This window comes from Castor canadensis, chromosome 2, assembly GCF_047511655.1.
Source record: "Castor canadensis chromosome 2, mCasCan1.hap1v2, whole genome shotgun sequence".
In the NCBI taxonomy this organism is placed as follows: domain Eukaryota; kingdom Metazoa; phylum Chordata; class Mammalia; order Rodentia; family Castoridae; genus Castor; species Castor canadensis.
In genome coordinates, this window is record NC_133387.1 from 96,061,921 (window position 1) to 96,074,464 (window position 12,544).

Consider the following 12,544-nt stretch of genomic DNA (forward strand, 5'->3'; position numbering starts at 1 on the left):
TTTATGAAGCCAGTATTACACTTATCCCAAAACCAGGCAAAGACACCTCCAAAAAGGAGAACTATAGGCCAATCTCCTTAATGAACATTGATGCAAAAATCCTCAACAAAATAATGGCAAACCGAATTCAGCAACACATCAAAAAGATTATCCACCACGACCAGGTAGGCTTCATCCCAGGGATGCAGGGGTGGTTCAACATACGAAAATCAATAAACGTAATAAACCACATTAACAGAAGCAAAGACAAAAACCACTTGATCATCTCAATAGACGCAGAAAAAGCCTTTGATAAGATCCAACATCATTTCATGATAAAAGCTCTAAGAAAACTAGGAATAGAAGGAAAGTTCCTCAACATTATAAAAGCTATATATGACAAACCTACAGCCAGCATTATACTTAACAGAGAAAAATTAAAACCGTTCCCTCTAAAATCAGGAACCAGACAAGGATGCCCACTATCTCCACTCCTATTCAACATAGTACTGGAATTCCTAGCCAGAGCAATTAGGCAAGAAGAAGGAATAAAAGGAATACAAATAGGTAAAGAAACTGTCAAAATATCCCTATTTGCAGACGACATGATCCTATACCTTAAAGACCCAAAAAACTCTACTCAGAAGCTTCTAGACATCATCAATAGCTATAGTAAAGTAGCAGGATATAAAATCAACATAGAAAAATCATTAGCATTTCTATACACTAACAATGAGCAAACTGAAAAAGAATGTATGAAAACAATTCCATTTACAATAGCCTCCAAAAAAATCAAATACCTAGGTGTAAACCTAACAAAAGATGTGAAAGACCTCTACAAGGAAAACTATACACTTCTGAAGAAAGAGATTGAGGAAGACTATAGAAAGTGGAGAGATCTCCCATGCTCATGGATTGGTAGAATCAACATAGTAAAAATGTCGATACTCCCCAAAGTAATCTACATGTTTAATGCAATTCCCATCAAAATTTCAATGACATTCATTAATGAGATTGAAAAATCTACTGTGAAATTTATATGGAAACACAAGAGGCCACGAATAGCCAAGGCAATACTCAGTCAAAAGAACAATGCAGGAGGTATCACAATACCTGACTTCAAACTATATTACAAAGCAATAACAATAAAAACAGCATGGTACTGGCACAAAAACAGACATGAAGACCAGTGGAACAGAATAGAGGATCCAGATATGAAGCCACACAACTATGAGCAACTTATCTTTGACAAAGGAGCTAAAAATATACGATGGAGAAATAGCAGCCTCTTCAACAAAAACTGCTGGGAAAACTGGTTAGCAGTCTGCAAAAAACTGAAACTAGATCCATGTATATCACCCTATACCAAATTTAACTCAAAATGGATCAAGGATCTTAATATCAGACCCCAAACTCTTAAGTTGATACAAGAAAGAGTAGGAAATACTCTGGAGTTAGTAGGTATAGGTAAAAACTTTCTCAATGAAACCCCAGCAGCACAGCAACTAAGAGATAGCATAGATAAATGGGACCTCATAAAACTAAAAAGCTTCTGTTCATCAAAAGAAATGGTCTCTAAACTGAAGAGAACACCCACAGAGTGGGAGAAAATATTTGCCAATTATACATCAGACAAAGGACTGATAACCAGAATATACAGGGAACTTAAAAAACTAAATTCTCCCAAAACTAATGAACCAATAAAGAAATGGGCATGTGAACTAAACAGAACTTTCTCAAAAGAAGAAATTCAAATGGCCAGAAAACACATGAAAAAATGCTCACCATCTCTAGCAATAAAGGAAATGCAAATTAAAACCACACTAAGATTCCACCTCACCCCTGTTAGAATAGCCATCATCAGCAACACCACCACCAACAGGTGTTGGCGAGGATGCGGGGAAAAAGGAACCCTTTTACACTGTTGGTGGGAATGTAGACTAGTACAACCACTCTGGAAAAAAATTTGGAGGCTACTTAAAAAGATGGACATCGATCTACCATTTGATCCAGCAATACCACTCTTGGGGATATACCCAAAAGACTGTTACTCCAGAGGCACCTGCACATCCATGTTTATTGCGGCACTATTCACAATAGCCAAGTTATGGAAACAGCCAAGATGCCCCAGCACTGACGAATGGATTAAGAAAATGTGGTATCTATACACAATGGAATTTTATGCAGCCATGAAGAAGAACGAAATGTTATCATTCGCTGGTAAATGGATGGAATTGGAGAACATCATTCTGAGTGAGGTTAGCCTGGCTCAAAAGACCAAAAATCGTATGTTCTCCCTCATATGTGGACATTAGATCAAGGGCAAACACAACAAGGGGATTGGACTATGAGCACATGATAAAAGCGAGAGCACACAAGGGAGGGGTGAGGATAGGTAAACACCTAAAAAACTAGCTAGCATTTGTTGCCCTTAACGCAGAGAAACTAAAGCAGATACCTTAAAGCAAATGAGGCCAATAGGAAAAGGGGACCAGGAACTAGAGAAAAGGTTAGATCAAAAAGAATTAACCTAGAAGGTAACACCCACACACAGGAAATCAATGTGAGTCAATGCCCTGTATAGCTATCCTTATCTCAACCAACAAAACCCCTTGTTCCTTCCTATTATTGCTTATACTCTCTCTACAACAAAATTAGAGATAAGGGCAAAATAGTTTCTGCTGGGTATTGAGGGGGGGAGCGGGAGGGGGCGGAGTGGGTGGTAAGGGAGGGGGTGGGGGCAGGGGGGAGAAATGAACCAAGCCTTGTATGCACATATGAATAATAAAAGAAAAATGAAAAAAAAATAAATAAATAAATAAATCCCATGCAATAGTAAAAAAAAAAAAAAAAAAACAAGCATCATGGAAAAAAAGGAAAAAAACTTCCATTCAAGGTCTACTCTTTATGCTAAGAAATTAATCAAAGACAGAATGTTAATAGAGGTGAAGGAAAATACATAGCAGGTAAATAAACTTATAATGAGTTCCAATGTATATGGGAGAGTTTCTGAAAAATATTTATGACAGTCATCACAATTAATAACATTATATAACCATACAAACTGCCATGCTGAAGGCATGGCTCAGTAGTAAAGTACCTGAACTCAAACTCCAGTACCACAAACAAAAGAAAAAAAGAAAAAGCCTGCCAAATGACTAAACTTCCACTCTGGTGGCAAGTACTGAAAAAAAATGTAGCAAACACTTTTAGTATAGTTTTATTGGATTTTTATGAGGAATTAATAGTATTTAATAAACCCCATATTCCCTCACTACATACTCCAGATGTAGGAAAATTGTAATATGCCATAGTATTAGATACCAGAATGAAGACAGATCATATTTTATATCCCATAGCAAAGTAATAGGTAAATCCTTGCTTGAATACAATTGATTAATTAGGAGGCCGTACAAGACACACCATGCAGTCATATTCATGGCTTTGGCTTATTACAACAAAAGGATACAAAGCTTAATCAGGACAGGAAAAGTCTAGAAGAAACCAAACATGGCTTCCAAGGTAGGACTGGGCTCTGGGTGTACTACAGAGGTCAGGAGAAAAGAAGGAATTTGCCAGACACTGAGGGGCATTCAATGAAATCAAAAGAGAGGCTGGCAGAGTGGCTCAAGTGGTAGAGCACCTGCCTAGCAAACATGAAGCTCTGAGTTCAAGCCCCAGTATCAAAAAACAAAAAAATGAGATTAAAGTAAAACCATCAGCCAGGCATCAGTAGCTCACGCCTGTAATCCTAGCTACTGGGAGGCTGAAAAAGGGAGAGTTGTGGTTCAAGGCCAGCCCGGGCAAATAGTTCATGAGGCCTCTAACTCGAAAATAAGCAGAGAAAAATGGACTAGAAGTGTGGCTCCAACAATAGAGTGCCTACTTTGCAAGCACAAAGCCCTAGTTCAAACCCCAGTCCCATATTAAAAAAAAGGAGAGTGCTCACTTCAGCAGCACATATACTAAAATTGGAACGATACAGAGAAGATTAGCAATGGCCCTGCACAAGGATGACAGGCAAATTCGTGAAGCATTCCATATTTTTTGCTACTTAAAAATCTAAACATTGATCTACCATATGATCCAGCAATACCACTCTTGGGGATATACCCAAAAGAATGTGACACAGGTTACTCCAGAGGCACTTGCACACCCATGTTTATTGCAGCACTATTCACAATAGCCAAGTTATGGAAACAGCCAAGATGCCCCACTATTGACAAATGGATCAAGAAAATGTGGTATTTATGTACAATGGAATTTTATGCAGCCATGAAGAAGAACGAAATGTTATCATTCGCTGGTAAATGGATGGAATTGGAGAACATCATTCTGAATGAGGTTAGCCTGGCCCAAAAGACCAAAAATCGTATGTTCTCCCTCATATGTGGACATTAGATCAAGGGCAAACACAACAAGGGGACTGGACTTTGAGTTCATGATAAAAGCGAGAGCACACAAGGGAGGAGTGAGGATAGGTAAGACACCTAAAAAATTAGCTAGCATTTGTTGCCCTCAATGCAGAGAAACTAAAGCAGATACGTTAAAAGCAACTGAAGCCAATAGGAGAAGGGGACCAGGAACTAGAGAAAAGGTTAGATCAAAAAGAATTAACCTAGAAGGTAACACACTTGCACAAGAAATTAATGTGAGTCAACTCCCTGTATAGCTATCCTTATCTCAACTAGCAAAAACCCTTGTTCCTTCCTATTATTGCTTATACTCTCTTCAACAAAATTACAGATAAGGGCAAAATAGTTTCTGCCGGGTATCGAGGGGGAGGTGGGGAGAGGGAGGGGGTGGAGTGGGTGGTAAGGGAGGGGGTGAGGGCAGGGGGGAGAAATGATCCAAGCATTGTATGCACATATGAATAATAAAACAATAAAAATGTTTTTAAAAATCTAAACATTGATCTACCATATGATCCAGCAATACCACTCTTGGGGATATACCCAAAAGAATGTGACACAGGTTACTCCAGAGGCACTTGCACACCCATGTTTATTGCAGCACTATTCACAATAGCCAAGTTATGGAAACAGCCAAGATGCCCCACCACCGACAAATGAATTAAGAAAATGTGGTATCTATACACAATGGAATTTTATGAAGCCATGAAGAAAACGAAATGTTATCATTTGCTGGTAAATGGATGGAATTGGAGAACATCATTCTGAGTGAGGTTAGCCTGGCCCAAAAGACCAAAAATCGTATGTTCTCCCTCATATGCGGACATTAGATCAAGGGCAAACACAACAAGGGGATTGGACTTTGATCACATGATAAAGCGAGAGCACACAAGGGAGGGGTGAGGATAGGTAAGACACCTAAAAAATTAGCTAGCATTTGTTGCCCTCAACGCAGAGAAACTAAAGCAGGTACTTTAAAGCAACTGAGGCCAATAGGAGAAGGGGACCAGGAACTAGAGAAAAAGTTAGTTCAAGAAGAATTAACTTAGAAGGTAACACGCATGCAGAGGAAATCAATGCAAGTCAACTCCCTATATAGCTATCCTTATCTCAACTAGCAAAAACCCTTGGTCCTTCCTATTATTGCTTATACTCTCTCTTCAACAAAATTAGATATAAGGGCAAAATAGTTTCTGCCGGGTAGAGAGGGGTAAGAGGGGGTAAGGGAGGAAGCGGTTGGGGCGGGGGAGAAGGGAGGGGGCGGGAGAAGGGGGAGAAATGACCCAAACATTGTATGCACATATGAGTAAAATAAAAATAAAAAAAAAAAAGGAGAAAGCAAGCCAGGAGTAATGTATTTGAAAAGAAGAGTGATTGGTGGAGTGGCTCCAGTGATAGACCACCTGGCTAACAAGCATGAGGCCCTGAGTCCAAACCCCAGTACCACCAAAAAAAAAAAGAAAGAAAAGAGAGAGTGAACAATTGCTATAATCAGGATGTTGAATGTTTCCCAAAAGCTCACATGTTAAAGGCTTGGTCCTTGAGATGGTACTTTGAGGGGTGGTAAAATCTTGAAGAAGTGGAACCTAGTCTGAGGTCTTTAGGTCACCAAGAACATGCCCCCAAAGGTAATTGTGGGTCACTGGCCCCTCCTCTTTCTCTTTTGCTTCCTGTCCTCCTGTCCACGAGAACTGTATTATGAGCAGTACCGTGAACTGCTACCATGATGTACTGCCTCGCCAAAGCCCAAAGCAACAGGGTTAACTGGTCATGAACTGGGACCTCCAAAACTGTGAGCCAAAATAAATCTTCTCTTCTCATAAGTTGATTATCTCAAGTATAGTATTACAGTGTTAGAAAGCAGACTAATAAAACAACTATATCAAATGCTGCTGAAATATTATAAAGGATGAAGATTTGGAGGCATAAACTACATTGGGATAGAAATTAATAGGAACCAACCAAAAAGTATGTGATCTTCTGCTTGTGTTCTCTATGAGCTATTTGAAAAGAGGAAACAGGAAAAGAAGAGCTACCCGGTAACACCCAAAGGGATCTTACTTTCACCTCATTTAGGCAGAAGAGAAAACTTGATGGGGCCTGCCTAGAATACATACTAAACATGAAGAGAAGGAAGAGTTTTTCTCTGTAATTCCATTGAATCCTATGCAAAACATCAAAATCTTTGATTTTATTCAAGCTAGAGCTTGAATAAAAACATATCTAAGTTTTTATTTTCCAAGATGGTGGATTACTGATAGACCCCTAAAACACCAAGCTCCCACAAGCCTGAAAAGTAACCTTAGGTTGGTGGCAGCAAGTCTGGCTAGTTTGCTAAATAAGAGTCACCAATATAAAAATATATAAAGAGGGTGTCAATACATAAGCAGACTCTATCTACAATGACGAATCTCTAAATAAGCCTTTTAAAGTGCAAGCCTGCCCCAGGCACCTGAGTGCCACCAATATCATGCCACACTGCACCTCAGGGTGCTGTATTTCTTTCTTTTTTTTTTTTTGTTTTTTTGTTGTTGTTGTTGATCTGGACCAGAGTAGCCTCCAGTTCACAAGAAGCCATCTGAAATGCTAAAAACTGACAAATTACAAAGCCTGCAAGAGCCTGGGGTGTCCAAGAAAAGGACTGTCCCTTTCCCTTTGGAGAAAGGAAACAATCATCACCCACCACCCACTGACTTGAGTCCTTCCAACATCAGAGAAAGTTGCCTACAATCTATGCAGGTGAGCTAGCCACTTTCAGTCCTGGGGGATACCACATAGTCTAGCTCACCTTGTGGGCATCTGAGATCATCCCTCCAGGAGACAGCTTCTGACCTAATAAACTGAGTGAAATATCTAGCTCTCCCTGGTAGAAAATGGGCACCATGACTTGAGGCTCAGCCCATGTACTTCTCTCTATAAAGAAAGCCAGCTATACAAAGAAAGAGAGCATGGTGCAGGCTAGAGAAGGCTAAGCATAGCCTATAGGAAATAATAACTTATTCAACCACCTCTGAGCAGCCTAGTAATGAGTTGAAACTGACTTCCTTCCCAGAGAAGAGCTTTTGGCTAAACAGCCTGAGCTATAGCTCCCAGACTTGCCCAGCAGGAGAAGCTAGCCCCCTTTTGCTCTCCGCTCAAGCCCCCTGTAACTACCTCAGAGAACCCTCCTCACCAAGCAAGCTGAACCTGACTGCCCCCACTAAAAGAAGACTGTGGCTAAACAGCCTAATAGGAGCCCCCCAAACCAACCAATTGGGGAAGGGCATTACCAATTGACACTCAGTCCAGCATATCTATCCTAAGAAGGGGCAGGGACCCAGAGAAAGCCCCTGTCTAAAGGGACACAGGCTTGCACAGCTAAGGAGGGACAGCATCTAGAGCAGACACATGGGAACTAAAGACTAAAACCTGAGGACCAGAAATTGGAGGGAAGCATCCAGTGTGCCCAGTGAACACAGAGTAAACCCTAGAGATAAAAAGCTTGAGAAGGCACAGAAACAACTTAATAAACTCAAAAAGAATACAAACATGTGAATGAAATCAAGGAAGACACACAAAAAAATAAAGCAATAAATGAAGACAATACAAGAAGTGAAGTAGGTGCATAATAAAAGACACAAAAAGTCTAAAAAAAGAAATAGAAACCCTGGAAGTGAAAAAGCTCCTTAAGGATTGGAGATGTGACTCAAGCAGTAAAGTACTTCCTTTGCAAGTACAAAGTCCTGAGTTCAAACCCCAGTGCCACCAAAAGAGAAAGAGAGAGAGAGAGAAAGAGAAAGAGAGAGAGAGAGAGAGAGCTTCTTAAGTCAGATAAAAAATACAGATCAAAGCCACTCCAGCAGACTGGAACAGATGGAAGACAAAATTTCAGGACTTGAAGATAAGATACGATGGAAAAAAAAACAGATAAAAACATAGAGAAAAGAAAGAATTATGAAAGGAATACATAAGAACTCTGTGACTCCATTAAAAGACCAAACATACAACTCATGGCCATTGCAGAAGGAAAAGAGCTGCAAACCAAAGGCATAGAATACATACTCAATAAAAGAATAGCACAAAAACTTCCCAAATCTCAAGAAAGAGATACCCATCCAGGTACAGGAGGCTTCTAGGACCCCAAACAGACATAATCAAAATAGAACCACCCCAAAGAATACTATAGTTAAAACAGAAAACACAGAGAACAAGGACAGAATACTGGAGGCTGTAAGGAAGAAAGGTCAAATAACCTAGAAAGGTAAGCCTATCAAAATAACAGCAGATCTCTCAACAGAACATTAAAAGCAAGAAGAGCATGGAAGCCGGGTGACAGTGGTTCACACCTGTAATCCTAGCTACTCAGGAAGTAGAGATCAAGAGGATCATGGTTCAAAGCCAACCCAGGCAAACAGTTCAGAGACCCTATCTTAAAAATACCCTTCACAAAAAAGGGCTGGTGGAGTGGCTCAAGGTGAAGGCCCTGAGTTCAAACCCCAGTATTGCAAAAAAAAAAAAAAAAAGAAAAAGAAAAAGCATGGAATGAAGTATTTTAAGTACTGAAAGCAAATACTTTCAAACCTAGAATACTCTTACAATTGAAGGAGAAATAAAAACCTTTCATGATACATAGAAACTAAAGCAATATGTATATATAAACCAGCATTCCAGAAGATAATCAAAGAAATTTTACATGCAGAAGAAAATGAACACATTGATGAAAGGATGGAAATAATTATATCCCAGGAGATGAGCAGATAAGCAATTTTAGAGTAACAAAGAATCAATTGCACACATATACATACACACCAATACAATACCATACCTCTCAAAATTAATACTGAAAGTTAATGGTCTCAACTTCCCCATCAAAAGACATAGACTGGCAAGCTGGATTAAAAAGGAAGACTTGACAATTTGTTGTTTACAAGAAACCCATCTCACTGACAGAAATAAGACACTGGCTTAGAGTGAAAGCATGGAAAAAGATTTTCCAAGTCCCCCAAAACAGGCAGTATACATACTCAACAAAATAATAGCAAAAAACTTCTCAAATATCAAGAAAGAGGCACCCATCCAAGTACAGGAGGCCTCTAGGACCCCAAACAGATACAATCAAAATAGCTATACTTATATCAAATAAAGTAGACCTGAAACCTAAGTTAGTCAGAAGACACAAAGAAGGTCAGTTCATAGAAATGAGATCAGGAGGATTGTGGTTTGAGGCCACGCCAGGCAAATAGTTCATGAGACCCCCCATCTCCAAAATATCCATAGCAAAGATTGACTGGAGGTGTGGTTCAAATAGTAGAGTGCCTGCTGTACAAGTGCAAAGCCCTGAGTTCAAACCCCAGTCCCACAAAAAAGAAAAAAAAGAAAGAACCATAGGTTAGCAAATTAAATTCAGGCTAGCAAAACTATTTGTCCCTTGCTCCTGGAAAGACAACCCACACCATCCAGAGAAAGAAAACTTAGACATAAGTTAAGACTTAGAGGCTGGGTGCTGGTGGCTCGTGCTTGTAATCACAGGTACTCAAGAGGAAGAGACCTGGAGAATTTTGGTTCAAAGCCAGCCTAGGCAAATAGTTCACAAGACCCTATTTCAAAAATGCCAACACAAAAGCAGGGTTGGCAGAGTGGTTCAAGTGGTAGAGCATCTGCCTAGCAAGCATGAGACTCAGAGTTCAAACTCCAGTACTACAAAAAAAAAAAAAAAAAAGCTTACATAAAATTTTAGTTCATAATTCAATTTCAGAAAGATATAGGCCTTGTCATTAAGATTAAGATAAATCATTGGGTTGGGGAGGACCAGTACTGACAGATTAGGAAGAAAGGTGGTAAATAACAATAATAACAGGTACATTTTTCAGTCTTCAAACGTGGCTTTTAGGTTACAAAAACAGACAAGTAAAAACTATTCCAAATAGCAAAAACTAAAATTTGTATAGCAGATTTTTATTTAACTTAGCTATCTCAAATTAAAGGTAAGAAACCTACTTACTGGTAGCTCACACCTGTAGTCCTAGCTACTCAGGAGGCAGAGATTAGGAGGATCACAGTTTGAAGTCAGCCTGGGCAAAATATAGTTCACGAGACCCTATCTCAAAAAACCCATCACAAAACAGAGCTGGTGGAATGGCATAAAATAAGAAACTAATGTCTGTATTTTCTTTATTATTAAGCACTGAAATTTCTTTTTTGTTGCTTTATTTTCAATGCTGGGGATCAAACCCAAGGCAATGTGCATGCTAGGCAAGCACTCTGCCACCGAGTTACATCCCTAGTTAGGTTTTGTATTTCATACTCTATTCATTACTGACTTCCAATTTCTCACTCATCTTTCTTTTTTTTTTATGGGAGATGGGTTGAGACTGAGTCTTCTATGTGTGCCCAGTTGGCCTGGAACTCTCTATTTACCCTAGGCTGGCCTCAAACTCCCGATTCTCCTGTCTCAGCCTCCCAAGTCCTGGGAACCTGGCTTAGTGATTTTTCTTTCCTTTGTTTTTTTGTTTGTTTGTTTGTTTTGGTGGTAGTGGGGTTTAAACTCAGGGCTTCATACTTGCAAAGCAGGCATTCTACCACTTGAGCCACACCTCCATGATTTTTCTTTAACCAAATGAAAAATTAAAGCCAAAAATAAAGTTTTCAATGACTATTATCTCCTTTCATTGTGAAGGAAAATAACAGCTAATATTTACTAATCATTTGCTAAATCCCAGGCAGTATTCTAAATCATCTGCAAGAATACTTTTTTTAATCTACAAAGTAAATGGTAGGCTCCATTATTTAGGTAACCCTGAATACAGACGTTAAGAAACCTGTCCAAGAGGTCACAACTAATAAGTGGTAGATGTGGCACCTAAACCCAGGCTGTCTACTCCCAAACCCTGCAGCTACTTGGGGTTGACTATAACAGCAATGGCTCTATTATTGCTATGAGTTCAAACTGCAAAAAAGTATATCATACACTTAATTAAATTGTTAAAGGATGTTTAGAAAACAATAATTTGAAGGTGTTAACAGATGCATTCCTATAAATAGGCACAAAAGATTAGTTTCTAAGTCCTTAGAATAATAAATGACAGATAATCTCTTTATCCCTAAACTCCAGAAATTCTCATCCACATTTACCACTTGACACTTTGCTTTTAGTTTTTGACATTTATTTACATGCATGCTATTTCCCACACTGAATTCATTTAGATTTAGGTTACATTGAAAGGGTGAGTGCTTTTAATACTTTATTGACCTAGTCATACAATGTGGAAGAACAGAAGAACGGCAATAGCAATGATAACCATAAGGAATGCTGTGGGAGAAACTTGGGGTTTACATGCAGATTCTGAAATTCAGAAGCTAAGTCCCTGAAGCTGATGGGTTTGTATTTGGAACTTTATTTCTCCAGGTTATGCTAGTGTCACATCAAATTTCAGGTCTTCCAGTCCAGGAAAGATGACAAATTCATGTAGTGAGAAGAATATGGCTTTGAAGACAATACTACAAGGATTCAGTGTTGGAACTGTCAATAACAGATACAAAAGGCATGCAGTAGGACAGATCTGTGTCGATTTCCTGACCCCATGTTCCAGCAATATTGACTTCAGGCAAGTCCCTCATCCTCTAGTCTCTCAACTTTTCTGGGTGGTGGAGAATAAAATGACCTAATACATGTGATTGCTCAGCCAATGCCCAACATAACAAGCACTCAATTAAGTATCAGGAGTAATCTAGTAATCTAACAATCTATTCTAGTAAGAGAATTACTAATGGTGGTGATGGTGGAGGAGTGTTCTGAGGAAAACAAAAATATTAATGCCAATTTGAACTCCTGGGCTATAAATTTAAATGGAACATCCAAAAGACTGATAGCAATATTTGTGTGTGTGTGTGTGTGTGTGTGTGTGTGTGTGTGTGTGTGTGAAGTCAGGCCTTGTGCATAACAAGCTCAGCTCTACCACTGAGCTATATTCACTTCCCCTGACAATAAACACTTTAAAAAATGTTACTAATCAGCAGAACTGTTTAATCAAAAACTTTAAAAAAATAGTTGAAGGGTTAGGAGTATGGCTCAGTGGCAGTGCTTGTGTTCAGCATGCTTGAGACTCTGGATTAAATCTCCAGCACAAAAAAATTTTCTTAAAACTATATTGGTACATATAAATACACATCTGCAA

The 12,544-nt window shown here is 39.1% G+C and overlaps 1 protein-coding gene and 1 non-coding gene across 15 annotated transcripts in view; one reads left to right on the forward strand and one right to left on the reverse strand.

The window, feature by feature from the left end:
* Bbs9 (Bardet-Biedl syndrome 9) overlaps window positions 1-12,544 on the reverse strand; it is a 481,139-nt gene that overhangs the window by 466,752 nt on the left and 1,843 nt on the right. The gene's annotated exons all lie outside the window — the stretch shown is intronic.
* Window positions 3,921-4,027, forward strand: LOC141420972 (U6 spliceosomal RNA). Its single transcript, XR_012445681.1, has one exon. It is a non-coding gene; the product is annotated as a U6 spliceosomal RNA (small nuclear RNA).